The sequence below is a fragment of the Mustela nigripes genome, chromosome 5 (genome assembly GCF_022355385.1).
Source record: "Mustela nigripes isolate SB6536 chromosome 5, MUSNIG.SB6536, whole genome shotgun sequence".
Lineage (NCBI taxonomy): Eukaryota > Metazoa > Chordata > Mammalia > Carnivora > Mustelidae > Mustela > Mustela nigripes.
In genome coordinates, this window is record NC_081561.1 from 109,220,043 (window position 1) to 109,233,290 (window position 13,248).

Here is a 13,248-nt window from a genome sequence, read left to right on the forward strand (position 1 = left end):
GTAAGCTTGTTCCAAACCTTGGTAAGACTGAGACACCTTTCTAGGGTTCCGTGTCCCTCTCCTTCCGTGTTGGGGTGGCAGTTTCCAGTCATGCTTCTTCGGAATGTTGAATGAGGTTCCATTCATTCACACATTCACTTTATTAAGGCTCACTATCTTCAGGGAACTCTTCTAGGTGCTGAAGAAGTAACTAAGAAAAACAGACAACACCGGACCAAGTTAAAGGTGTGCATGACGTGATTTGAATACAGGAGTCAGGAGTGCTCAGTGCATCTGTCTGTATCATCTGGGATGGTTCTGAGAGCTACTTACAAAGCAGCTCTTTGGAACAGGAGCTTCCTTACCTTCTCCAGCTCTAATGAGTCTGCTTCATTCATCACTGTTGAGCTCCCACCGAGCCATTCCAGTCAAGCGAGCGAAGAATATACTGAAATATCCATTTGGCCACTGGCTGAGGGATGGTTTTCTCCCAATTCCCCACTCCCCCTCCAATGAACCTCCTGGCCAACCGTGCGCGGAAAAGCTCACCACACCGCAGCCCCCTTCCCGCCCACTCTTCAGAAGGAGGCGCTACTTCTGGCGGACCAGGGAGGGAGAGCTGCCCCAGCTGGGAGCGGCCTGCAACCCAGGGACAGCCCACCGGCCTTCCACCTCCCACAGGTCCCCGCAGTGTCGGGCGCTGGCCGCTGCGGGGCGCTGCGGCCCCACTTTAGGAGCCGCGGGTGGGGCGGGGCCAGGGCAGGGAGAGCTGCGGGCGCGCCGAGCTCCGCCACAGGTAACCTGCGGGAGCCGGGGGCGCAGCCCGGCGAGCGGGCGGCGAGAGGCGCGGCGCTGGGCGGCGCCGAGGCCCAGGGGCCGCCGGAGCCTGCGGGAACCCGTCCCCGTCGTCTCCCCTCGCCCCCCACCCTGTCGCCGGCAGCGGTCCCTGCGGCGCGGACATCCGGCGCGCGAGAGAAAGGTACGGTGCGACCTCGCTGGGTTCCTTCGAGACCCCTCGACATCTGAGGGCCAACGTCCCCGACTCCCGGGGGACCTCCCGGTGTCGGAGATGGGGGCGCTGCTCCCTCGGCGCCCCCAGGTCGCAGCCTGCTTGAGGGAGGACACCCAGAGGGAGCGCGTTGCCCCCTCCCCTGCGGCCTCCGGAAAGCCGGGACCGGAGCGGGGGGTCTTCCTGGGGCACCTCTCTGATCGCTTTGCTTCACTTGCCTCCCTGGAGTGTAGAACTTTGGGTCGGGGTGGACAACTTTGTCGTCTTGGCTCGTCCCCCTCCTCTCTCTCCCGCGAGCTCAGAGTTTGAAGAAAGTGGTGGTAGGGGGGCGGGGGTCGCCGGGTATTTCTCCCGGAGGCGGTGGCTGGGGGGTCTGCGGGAGTCAAGGAGGGTCCCTGTTGGTCGCCGTGCGCTCTCCGCCGCCCCCGGGCCTGCGGGTCGGCCTCAGAGGGACCGGGTTCGGCTCGGACGCGCCAGCAGCCTGCCCCCCACCTCCTTACCCCTTTGAGGACTGCCAGGAGGCGCAGACCCGGCAGGGTGCGGGGCGCGGGGGGGGGGCTGGACTCCGGTCCCGGAGAGGTCCGCCCCGGCTGGAATTAGCCAGAGGCATCTCCCAGGGTCGGGGCAGAGGAAGCGAGGCACGTTGGTTTGAGGGCAGACACCAGTTTACCGACTCTTGTCTTGGGGATTTAAGTGCGGTGCTAACGCTAGATTTGGGGAGAGTGGGGGCAAGTGTGGAGCAGTATTTGTGACAGGAGAGGGGCTTGAATTTCCTAAAGCTGGTCCGGAATGTTTTCCCGGCGGCACACGGAGATGGCTCAATGGTGGAGATCTGCTTTGGGGTTCTGAGATTGTGTCTCGATTCCACCACTTGTTAGGTGTGTGACTTTGGAAACTCCATTTCTTTTTTTCCTCCTTCCTTCCTTCCTTCCGCTAGTCAAATGAATCAGTAGGAGCGGAGAAGGAAGGAATAAATGTGTAATTGGCTGCGATCAATTAATTGTAAACACCACTGCACTTGGACCAGCCTGGAAAACCCATTTCATTGAACTTCGTTTTTTAAACTGTAAACTGGGTGTATTATACATAGTTGGGTAGTATTGTGGAGATTAAATGAAATGTTGTAAGTTAAACCCTTGGCATGGTGCTCTTGAATGTTAGGCGTTCTTTTTGTGAACCTGTTGGATGAGGATATTCATTCGTGTTTAGGTCATGTCTATTAGGCCAATGTCAGTGGAAAGAACTTGGCAATGAAGACAAGCACACCTGGGTCCACAGTAGTACACAAGTGCACTGATTGTCTCTGAGGAGGTATTTCCCACCCCTTGAAGAGCAATAGCAACCTGTTGTTCTTGCATGTAGGAGGTGCAACCGTACATGTTTAACTTCCTTCTGCCATCCCTAGCAGGTGCTTAGCATATGGCAAATGAATTTTTTTAAAGAATTAGGGACATGAATTAAAATTGGAAGAGTTTTCTACCCTTTTGGTCATAAGTGGGGAGGGTAGAGTTGGAGAGGGTGAAGAAGAATAACACACCATAAAACAACTAGCTGCACATTGTTGAAAGGTAGGAACCAAGGGGGATAAAAAAATGCTCATTTAATGGGGCCTCTGGCTGGCTCAGTCACTGGAGCATGTGACTCTTGATCTCAGGGTTGTGAGTTTGAGCCCATGTTGGGTGTAGAGTTTACTTAAAAAATACACATATAAATATATATAAATATACATATATTTATATATATATTGGGATACTTGGCTGGCTTAGTTGGAAGAATATGCAACTCTTGATCTCAGGGTTATGCACTGGAACCCTACGCTGGGTAGAGACTACTTAAATAAAAACATATATACATATACATATATGTATATATGTATTTATATGAAGAGAAAAATATAATATTAAGAGAACTTTTAATTTGTTAACTCCATGTTTTTCAGTGATTGTACCAAAAATTAACCTAATTTCCCATTTAAACCTGTCACCCTCTCCAGAGCCCTCTGGCTAAGCATTTACTCCCAAGTAGAGGCTGATGGCTAGTGATTCAACTCAGCTTAGAGACAATGCATACTTTTAACTCTGGTGGCCCTACCACATAGAAATTATGGTGTCCCTATCCCTACAGTGAAATCTACCTATACAAAGTATCAAACTACACTTCTGGTGTAAAGAATAAGAATAGAACGCATACACCTAAGTACTCATCACCTAGCTGAAGAATTAGAGCATCTCCAGCACCTTGGAGCCCCCCAGTATCTCTCCCCACGACATTCCAGCCCTCCTTCTACCTGGAAGGAAGCGCTGGTTAGATTTGTGTTAATTTTTTTTCCTTGCTTTTCACACATCATGTGCTACATAAAAAGCTCTGTGAAAGGGAACTTTCCAAACAAGTGTTTTCACAATAACCTGGAGCATTCTTATTGAACTTAAAAGCAGGATATTGAGAGTGGGATGCAAACCACAAAAAAAGCTGACAGTCTCTGGGGAGTACTGGGGAGGTAGTAGTCTGTCTTTCAAGGTTTTCCCCAGGTTTCCTTGGCACAGGCTCTGCGGGTGTGTTCTGTCTGTACAGGGGAGGCTCAGTCTCTTCCAACATAGCTTGGAGGCTATAATTTTTAAAAGCTTTGCTTGAGTCCCTAAGAATGAGAAAAACAGTAATTTGTGTGCATATGTTTGAGAAGTTTTTTTAAAAATACAAATTATCCAGGGGAACATTGTGTAGGATTTGAAGGATTAAGCCGACAGAGAGCAACCTTTAAAAATGGTTTTAACCCAAATTCTTCTTTTCCTGGTTATTACGTTTGCATTTTGGACTTTGTGACTTTTGCAGGGTCACACAGCTCTCCTTGGAGAATCTTGCACAACTTTGTCACTACTTGATTAAGGCAAAAGATTCCTAAACTTGGTTCGTGGCTCCCTTAGTATCTTAATAATTTTTTCACAGTGCCTGTAGTTTTAAGTAGTTCGTCCTAGTTGGGTTCAAACAACCTATTAAGTATTAATGTCCTAACAACGTAGAAGCTATTTAAAAAAAAAAAAAATTGGGGCACCTGAGTGACTCAGTCGTTGGGCATCTGCCTTTGGCTCAGGTCATGATCCCAGGGTCCTGGGATCCAGCCCTGTGTTGATCGCCAGGGAGCATACTTTCCTTCTCCCACACCCCTTGCCTGTGTTCCTGCTCCTGCTAGCTCTCTCACTGTCAAATAAGTAAATAAAATATTTAAAAAAAATACACATAAGCTGGGAGAAAAAATACTGTTATATCATTCTTAAATGACCCCAATCACAAGCAGTATGTGTATGCCTGTACTAATTCCTAAATCTTGGGAATAGATTGGTTAGCACCGCTCTCATTTCCTGTTCCACATTGACTTCTCTGTAGTACTTGCTTTCTATCACGGCACCCACTAAAAACCCAGGTTTTGCAAAGATGTGGATGATGTCATCCATAGGAGCATAAAGTGACCTGACATTGCAACTGAATTCTGGTTGGTAGGTTCAGCATTTTCCAACATGCTGAATACACGGTTTCCCTCAAAACTTTGAAATATCCTGAAGTTGCCCTTGTGAATTTGCTGCAGTATCCAGAGTGCCTTGGTGCTCAGTTTGGGCATTGTTGGTTGGTTTAAGGTAAAACCTTCTTCTGGGGAGAGAGCAGTTATTAAAGAAGGGGTCAGTCTGCCTGAAGTAGCCCCAGGTTAAGCTACTGTGTGGAGTCGCTAAATCTTGGTTTTTCCTCCACATAAGACGGGATGGGTCATTAAGAGGATTAAACTAGGGGCGCCTGGGTGGCTCAGTGGGTTAAGCCGCTGCCTTCGGCTCTGGTCATGATCTCAGGGTCCTGGGATCCAGTCCTGCATCGGGCTCTCTGCTCAGCAGGGAGCCTGCTTCCCTCTCTCTCTCTCTCTCTCTGCCTGCCTCTCCATCTACTTGTGATTTCTCTCTGTCAAATAAATAAATAAAATTTTTTAAAAAAATTAAAAAAAAGGATTAAACTAGAGTGTACACAAAATCATCTCTAAAGGGCCTGGAATATAACAGTCTCAGGAAATGATGCTCTTTTATGATTGTTAAATAGTACTAAATAGTCCCGTAATAGGTAAATCTATCATAGTTCCTATTTAAGAGTAGCCAGTGGCGGGGGTGGGGAGAGGGAAAAGCCAGTCAGTGCTTAAAATCTCAATCCTAGCAAATAAATTATGAAGTAGTTGGTTCACTATATAAAATGCCCTATCGTCTTTCAAACAGCAAATTCTGGTGTGCCGTCGTGGTACATTTTGACTTTCGGACCCACGTTTGGAACGTTCATTTTCATTTGCCAACATGTGCCCAGGTTTGAGGAGAAAGCCGTAACTGATTGGAGGGAGAAGGCCTGAACTTGGATCAGTAGATTTCTGATTTCAGGAGGGAAGTACTTTGTCTTAGGTCTTGGGAAGTTTGGACCTGGGTTTGTAGGGCTCAGGGCAGGCTGCCCCCAAATGGCATAAAGATTGTTTACAGTTAAGAGTAATAGAGGGGAAAAAAAAAAGAGTAATAGAGGGGCGCCTGGGTGATTCAGTGGGTTAAGCCTCTGCCTTCAGCTCAGGTCATGATCTCAGGGTCCTGGGATCGAGCCCCACATCAGGCTCGCTGCTCGGCAGGGAGCCTGTTTCCCCCCTTCTGTCTGCTTGCCTCTCTGCCTACTTGTGATTTCTGTCTGTCAAATAAATAAATAAAATCTTAAAAAAAAAAAAAAAAGAGTAATAGAAACCCAGCAGATGCAGCAAAGGTGCTCAGCTTCCCCATAATTGCCTAAATTTACAACTGGAAAGGTCAGACTGCAACAGGAGGAGAAGTATTAACGGAGGTCCCCTTTAGGAACTCATCTGCATAATGAAACATCTTGTTTTTCCAAACATCTTCTTTGACCTTCTGGCTCATGAATTTTCTTCCCTTTGGCCCCTACCTTTTTCCTTAGCTCCTATAAGCTTCAGATTGCCTTGTTTGAGTCACTAAGTCTTTGGAATCTCTGTCTGTGTGGATTCCCCCTAACTATGCCTATTACATTTTATTTTCTCCTGTTAACCTGTCTCTTGTCAGTTTGATTCTAAGTCCAGCTAGAAGGAACACAGGGCAGAGGAAGTTCTTCTTTCCTGGCCCGTTACAAACCTGGAGATATTTCGAGTAGTGCTTAATTTTTACATGTACTTACAACATAGAGAGGCAGATAATCTTTCCAGATGAAAAAGTTTTATTAAACTTATTAGCATCCCATGCCAATTCCTGTCCATCAGTAAGTACCACTTACTTGAAAGGCTGACTTGAATAAAGATGTCCCACATGGCTGTCATGGTGTCTTTCAGGAAAGAGACCTTTACTCCCGCGTCCTGTTCATTTTGCAGACCCTAAGCCTAAGTTAGAAGCTGGTGATAATTTGACAATCTGTGAGAATAGTGATATTGATAGTGTATAAATATATAGTATACCAATAGTGATATTTGTAGTATAGTTTTTTTATTTTTATGGTTGCTTGTTTCTGTCATTTATCATTGAGCAACCTGTACAGAACCGTAGGTGATGATGCTTCCAAGTTGACATAAATACCACTGGATACAATTTTTATTTGTTTTGATTCCTTTTTTTTTTTTTTTTTTTTTTTTAAGTCAGCTCCATGCCCAATGTGGAGCTTGAGCTCAGGACCCTGAGGTCAAGAGTTACATGCTCTGCTGACTGAGCCAGCCAGGCGCCCCTAGTTCCTAAGGTTGAGGGCTTTTAATTTCTTTGTAAAATTTGGGGGATGTATGTGAGTGGGAGAAACTATTTTGATTCTTCTTAACTAATTGTTCTCTCTCTCTCTCTCTTTTTTTTTTTTCCATTTGATGCCTGATGTGGGAAACAAAGGCAAAAGAAAAAAATTTTCTTCCTACTTCCATCCTATTGACAATTCCTTAAAACAAGCAGAGTGACCTCCCACTGGGAGCTCAGCTACCTGGATGTTAACATTTTGCTGAGGGCAAAAGGCCACCTTAGCCCCACCCCCTCAGGATCCTGTGAGTGTACCTTAAACACATAGAAATTCCTTTGGAAGCTCCCTTTGTCTCTTACATTCTCCCTTCCCCCCAGATACATCTTGAGAATCATCCTTCAATCATCTGGCCACTGATACACATCTGAAGGGTCTCAGGACTGAGGGTTACTAACAATAAATGACCTGCCCAAACAATGGCTGGCCCCCTCAGGTCCTAGAAACCTTCTTCCCAAAATACCTTGGAGGTTTGTTCTTTCCCTAACTCCCTGCCAACCTGAAGGTATATAATTGCCACCCTCATAACCCCAGTGCAGCTCTTTCTGCCCGTGGGTCCACGCTCCCGTGCTTTTATAAAATCACCTTTTTGCACCAAAGATGTCTCAAGAATTCTTTCTTGGCTGTTGGCTCCAGACCCCAACAACACTCTAAAAACCACATCAATGCCCATATACTTGTCAGCATCATTTTCATTTAACAGAATTTCCCTCTCTCTCTCTCTCTCTCTTTTTTTTTTTTTTTAAAGCAGGGAAGCCTTGGTGGCTCAGTTGGTTAAGCATCTGATTCTTGATTTCAGCTCTGGTCCTGAGATTGAGCCCTACATAGGGCTCCATGTTCAGTGGGGAGTCTGCTTCAGATTCTCTCTCTCCCTCTGCCCTTCCCCTCCCACTGTGTGTGCGCTCTCTCTCTCTCAAATAAATAATTTTTTTAAATAAAAAAAGAAATAAGATTTTCAAATCTTTCCCTGGGTTGGTTTGATTATTTTTAATACCCAATATCTTAAGGTTTTAGGGTCCAAAGTAGAAAACTACATTATGGATAATAAAACTAATGAATTGTTTTTCCTTTTGTTGTCTGTTACTCTTTTACTGAAAAGAAAATGGAGGGGCGCCTGGCTGGCCCATTGTATAGAGCATGCAACTCTGGATCTCAGTGTTGTGAGTTTGAGCCCCACATTAGGTGTAGAGATTACTTAAAAAAATTAAAAGAAGATTGAAAATTAGAAAGTTTGAGCATCTATTCAACTATTAGAATTCAGTGTTCTTGGGTGCCTGGGTGGCTCAGTGGGTTAAAGCCTCTGCCTTCGGCTCAGGTCATGATCCCAGGGTCCTGGGATGGAGCCCTGCATCAGGCTCTCTGCTCAGCAGGGAACCTGCTTCCTCCTCTCTCTGCCTGCCTCTCTGCCTACTTGTGATCTCTGTCAAATAAATAAATAAAATCTTAAAAAAAAAAAGAATTCAGTGTTCTTGGAATATGCTTGACATTAGTATTCTTATGAAAAACTAGGAAAGGGCATATAAAGATGAAAACATTTAATTTAAATTTGGGTGCTTGTTGGTAGCTGAATGGACTTTTTTATTAAACACTGGATTTTTTTTTTAAAGATTTTATTTATTTATTTATTTGACAGGCAGAGATCACAAGGAGGCAGAGAGGCAGGCAGAGAAAGAGAGAGAGGGAAGCAGGCTCCCTGCTGAGCAGAGAACCCGATGCAGGACTCGATCCCAGGACCCCGAGATCATGACCTGAGCCAAAGGCAGCGGCTTAACCCACTGAACCACCCAGGCGCCCCTGAATGGACTTTTTACATCACTGACTTGTTCTTGGTATAAGAATGGGGATTATGGGAAATATTTCTACCCATTATGGTAAAAAAAGATTCTTTTTTTAAAAAGTGAATTTAGTGGATCGAACAGTAAATAGTAACCAAGAATGGAGAAGTAGCCCAAAGTAAACTAATCTTAAGCGCTAAAGAGGAACAAGCAAGACCTTTTGTTTTTGTTTTTATAAATGACACCTGCTTTAATAAATCTTTCTAAAATGAATAGATACAATAGAATAAGGTTTATTTATTTATTTATTTATTTTTTACAGATATTAAGTAGATGAAAGATGAATATAGAACTTAGTTCTATTGAGGCTGTGACCTTTTCCACATTAGCTTTAGGAATCTTCTCTCATATCATCTGGCTGGGTTAAGTGAGCTGCGGAAGATGGAGGAGCAGATCCTGGGACCTTGGAGACGGTGGGAGAACATTGATAGACATCAGGAAACTGGGGATAGTCCTGGCCACCAGCTCACTCTGGAGCTCTAGACACTCTGATTTTCTTAGTCTCAGTTTTTTCTTCACTAAATAAGGGGACAAGACCAAAATACTTCTTTTTTTTAAATTAAGATTTTATCTATTTATTTAACAGAGAATGAGCGAGCACATGCAGGGGGAGCAGCAGGCAAAGGGAGAGGGAGAAGCAGGCTCCCCACTGAGCAGGGAGCCTGATGTGGGGCTTGATCCCAGTACCCTAGGATTATGACCTTAGCCAAAGGCAGACACTTAACAGACTGAGCCACCCAGGCGCCCCCCAACATACTTCTTGGAAAATGCACAGGTCTGTGAAATTATACATTTCACAATGGCAACACTGTTTTCCCATAATTTTAGAGAGAGAAGTCTTCAAGTTGACCTGATGGTTTGTTGAACAAAGGGAACTATTGAGATTGTTAATTTGATGTAACCTGATGATTTCCTTTCAGTATGAACATCAGTAACTTCCTGTGTGGTGTCTTTTTTTTTTTTTTTTTTAAGATCTTATTTACTTATTTGAGAGAGAGACTGAGAGCGAGAGAGAGAGCATGAGCAGGGCAGAGGGTGAGGGGCAAGCAGGTTCTCTGCTGAGCAGGGAGCCCAATATGGGACTCCATCCCAGGACCATGACCTGGGCGGAAGGCAGATGCTTAAGGGACTGAGCCATCCAGGTGCCCCAGGGTGTGGTGTCTTTTAAGACGTCTGTGTATTCACATTCTACAGTATAAGCCAAGAGTGCCATTTTATTCTAAAAGTTGTTTCTAAGTTCAAAAAAAATCATATTCTTATTTCAGTGAGTTAGAATATTCAGTTTCTTTCTTTCTTTTTTTTCTCCTGCATTTTATTCTAATTCTAGGAAAGTCCCATGGGAATCTAATATACAAGGAAATTTCCTCTAGATGGTGAGTTTTAGAAGGACTGGGATGTTTCCTCCTGCATCTTTATGGGAACTGTAAAGACTCCTTGCAATGAGCATATATTATGTTTATAATCAGAAAAATAGGGGCACCTGGTGGCTCAGTTAAGCATCAGACTCTTGATCTTAGCTCAGGTCTTGATCTCAGGGTCATGAATTCCAGCCCCTTCTTGGGCTCCATGTTAAGCGTGGAGCTTACATAAAAAACTAAAATAAATAAATCAGGTAAAAAATCTTTAAAAATTGGGGCACCTGGGTGGCTCTGTGGGTTAAGCCTCTGCCTTCGGCTCAGGTCATGATCTTAGGGTCTTGGGATTGAGCCCCGAATCGGGCTCTCTGCTCAGCAGGGAGCCTGTTCCTCCACCCCCCTGCCTGCCTCTCTGCCTACTTGTGGTCTCTCTGTCAAATAAATAAATAAAATCATTTTTAAAAAAGATTTTATTTATTTATTTGACAGAGAGAGATCACAAATATGCAGTGAGAGGGAGAAGCAGGCTTCCCACTGAGCAGAGAACCTGATGTGGTGCTTGATCCCAGGACCCTGAGATTATGACCTGAGCCGAAGGCAGAGGCTTAACCCACTGAGCCATCCAGGTGCCCTAATAAATAAAATGTTTTAAAAAAAAGTCTTTAAAAACTATGGGGCACCTGGGCGGCTCAGTCAGTTAAGCCTCTGCCTTCAGCTTAGGTCATGATCTTGGGGTCATGGGATTGAACCCTGCTTTGGCCTCCCTACTTAGTGGGGAACATGCTTCTCCCTCTCCCTCTGCCACCCCCTCCTCCTTATACATGCACCGTCTCTCAAATAAATAAATAAAATCTTTTAAAAAATATATGTATTTAATAAGAGGTGAAATGTGATGACATGGATGGACCTATTTTATCATGCTCATATGATAGTGATTTTTAATTTTTTAATGTAAGATCTTCATCCAAGGTAGGGCTTGAACTCACAACCCGGAGATCCAGAGTCACATGATCTACTGACTGAGTCAGCCAGGCCCCCCATAATAGTGATTGGAATTTATTATTAAGGATAAAAAAATAAACCAAACCATAAACAATCAACTTAGAAATTTTCAGTTAAGGTTTTTCACAAAACAAAGTTATTTCTTTTTCTCTGGCAGAGATAACATGTCTCTTGTCAGTTTTAAAACTTTTATTTGTTTGTTTGTTTGTTTGTTTATTTAACAGAGAGAGAGAGAAAGAGAGAGAGAGAGATCACAAGTAGGCAGAGAGGCAGGCAGAGAGAGAGGGGGAAGTAGGCTCCACGCTGAGCAGAGAGCCGGATGCAGGGCTTGATCCCAGGACCCTGAGATCATGACCTAGTCCGAAGGCAGAGGCTTAACCCACTGAGCCACCCAGGCGCTCCAAAACTTATTTTTAAGCTAGAAAATGCCCAGTTAACTGTAAGTCCCAGCATGAAATTCTGAGTTCAGCCCAACTTAGGCAGAATGCTGAGATGCACTATAATTTATGTTTTAGTTGTATTTTAGTTATATTTGATATTACACTGTATATAAATATTGGAGATTAGATAGCTTGAGTGGGTATGTATGGATGCATTTGCGTATCCTAGATATACCTGGTGTGGACAGCTGCCCATAGTTAAGAGCCATGGTCTTCCCAGTTGATCTTATTGGGTTTGTTGCCTGGCTTGCCACCTATTGGTTGTAAAAATTTTCACAATTTGCTTAACCTTCAAAGATTTTATTTATTCATTTGAGAGAGAGAGACAGAGAGAGAATACAAACAAGGGGAATGGCGGAGGGAGCAGGGAGCCTGATGTGGGGCTCAGTCCCAGGACCTGGAGATTGTGACCTGAGCCAAAGGCAGATGCTTAACCATCTGAGCCACCCAGACACCCCTTTACTTAACCTTTTTATGCCTCTGTTTCTTTAACTATGAAATGAGGATTTGAAATAGTTTTGAAACCATATTGTGATGGTGCTCACATAAATCTATGTGTGTGATAAAATTCATGGAACTACACACACACACACACACACACACACATACACACACATAGTGCATGGAAAAAGTGAAATTCAAATAAGCTTTATACATTAGTTAATACAATTATACCAATACAATTTCCTTGTGGTTATGTAAGGTCATCATTGGTAGATAGGGTACACAGGAACTGTGTAATTTTTTTTTTTTTTTTAAGATTTTATTTGTTTATTTGACAGACAGAGATCACAAGTAGACAGAGAGGCAGGCAGAGAGAGAGAGAGGGAAGCAGGCTCCCTGCTGAGCAGAGAGCCCGATGCGGGACTCGATCCCAGGACTCTGAGATCATGACCTGAGCCGAAGGCAGCGGCTTAACCCACTGAGCCACCCAGGTGCCCTGTAATTTTTTTTATTGTGATAAAATATACATAATATAAAATTTACCACTTTAATAATTTTTTAAAGTAACCTCTACCCCCAACATGGGGCTCGAGCTCATGGCCCCAAGATCAAGAGTCTTTAATTAATTAATTAATTTATTTATTTATTTTAAAAAAGATTTTATTTATTTATCTGACAGAGGGAGAGAGATCACAAGTAGGCAGAGCAGCAGGCAAAGAGAGGAGGGGAAGGAGGCTCCCCAGTGAGCAGAGAGCCCTATGCAGGGCTTAATCCCAGGACCCTGAGAGCATGACCTGGGCTGAAGGCAGAGGCCTAACCCACTGAGCCACCCAGGCACCCCAAGTCATAGGCTTTATTGACTGAACCAGCCAGGCATCCCATCCATTTTAATAATTTTTAAGTGTGCTGTTTAGTGACATTAATTACATTCACAGTGTTGTGTACAATCATCAGCCGTATTAATCTCCAGGACTTTTTCATCATCTGAAACTGCAACTCTGTATACATTAAACAATAATTCTTCATTCTCCCTCTCCCTGCCATGCCCCAGGCCCTGGTAACCTCTGTTCTACTTTCTGTCTCTGTGAATTTCACTATTCTAGATACCGCATCTAGGTGGAATCATACAGTATTTGTTCTTTTTTGATTGGTTTATTTCACTTAATATCTTTGAGGTTCATGTATTTTTTTTTACAACTTTATATGAGTCCAATATTATATCAAAATAAAGTTTAAAAATAAAAAAATCCCATTGATGGAATCCCAGCACTGGACTGTCTCAAGCACAAAGGTTAGGGATAGTGTCGATGGCCAGAAAAGCTGAGGAGTGACACTCCTTTTCTTTCACTTCTCCTCCAATTCCTAGTCAGAGGGGACAAGAGGCAAGAAGCAGCAATGTTCTC

The 13,248-nt window shown here is 44.1% G+C and overlaps 1 protein-coding gene across 2 annotated transcripts in view; it reads left to right on the top strand.

Moving 5' to 3' along the window:
• The first annotated feature begins 809 nt into the window (after window positions 1-809).
• ANKRD6 (ankyrin repeat domain 6) overlaps window positions 810-13,248 on the top strand; it is a 189,242-nt gene continuing 176,803 nt past the window's right edge. For both annotated transcript variants that reach the window (XM_059401052.1, XM_059401059.1), the window contains exon 1: window positions 810-958. The gene's annotated coding sequence lies outside the window, so the exon portion shown is untranslated. The remainder of the gene's footprint in view (window positions 959-13,248) is intronic.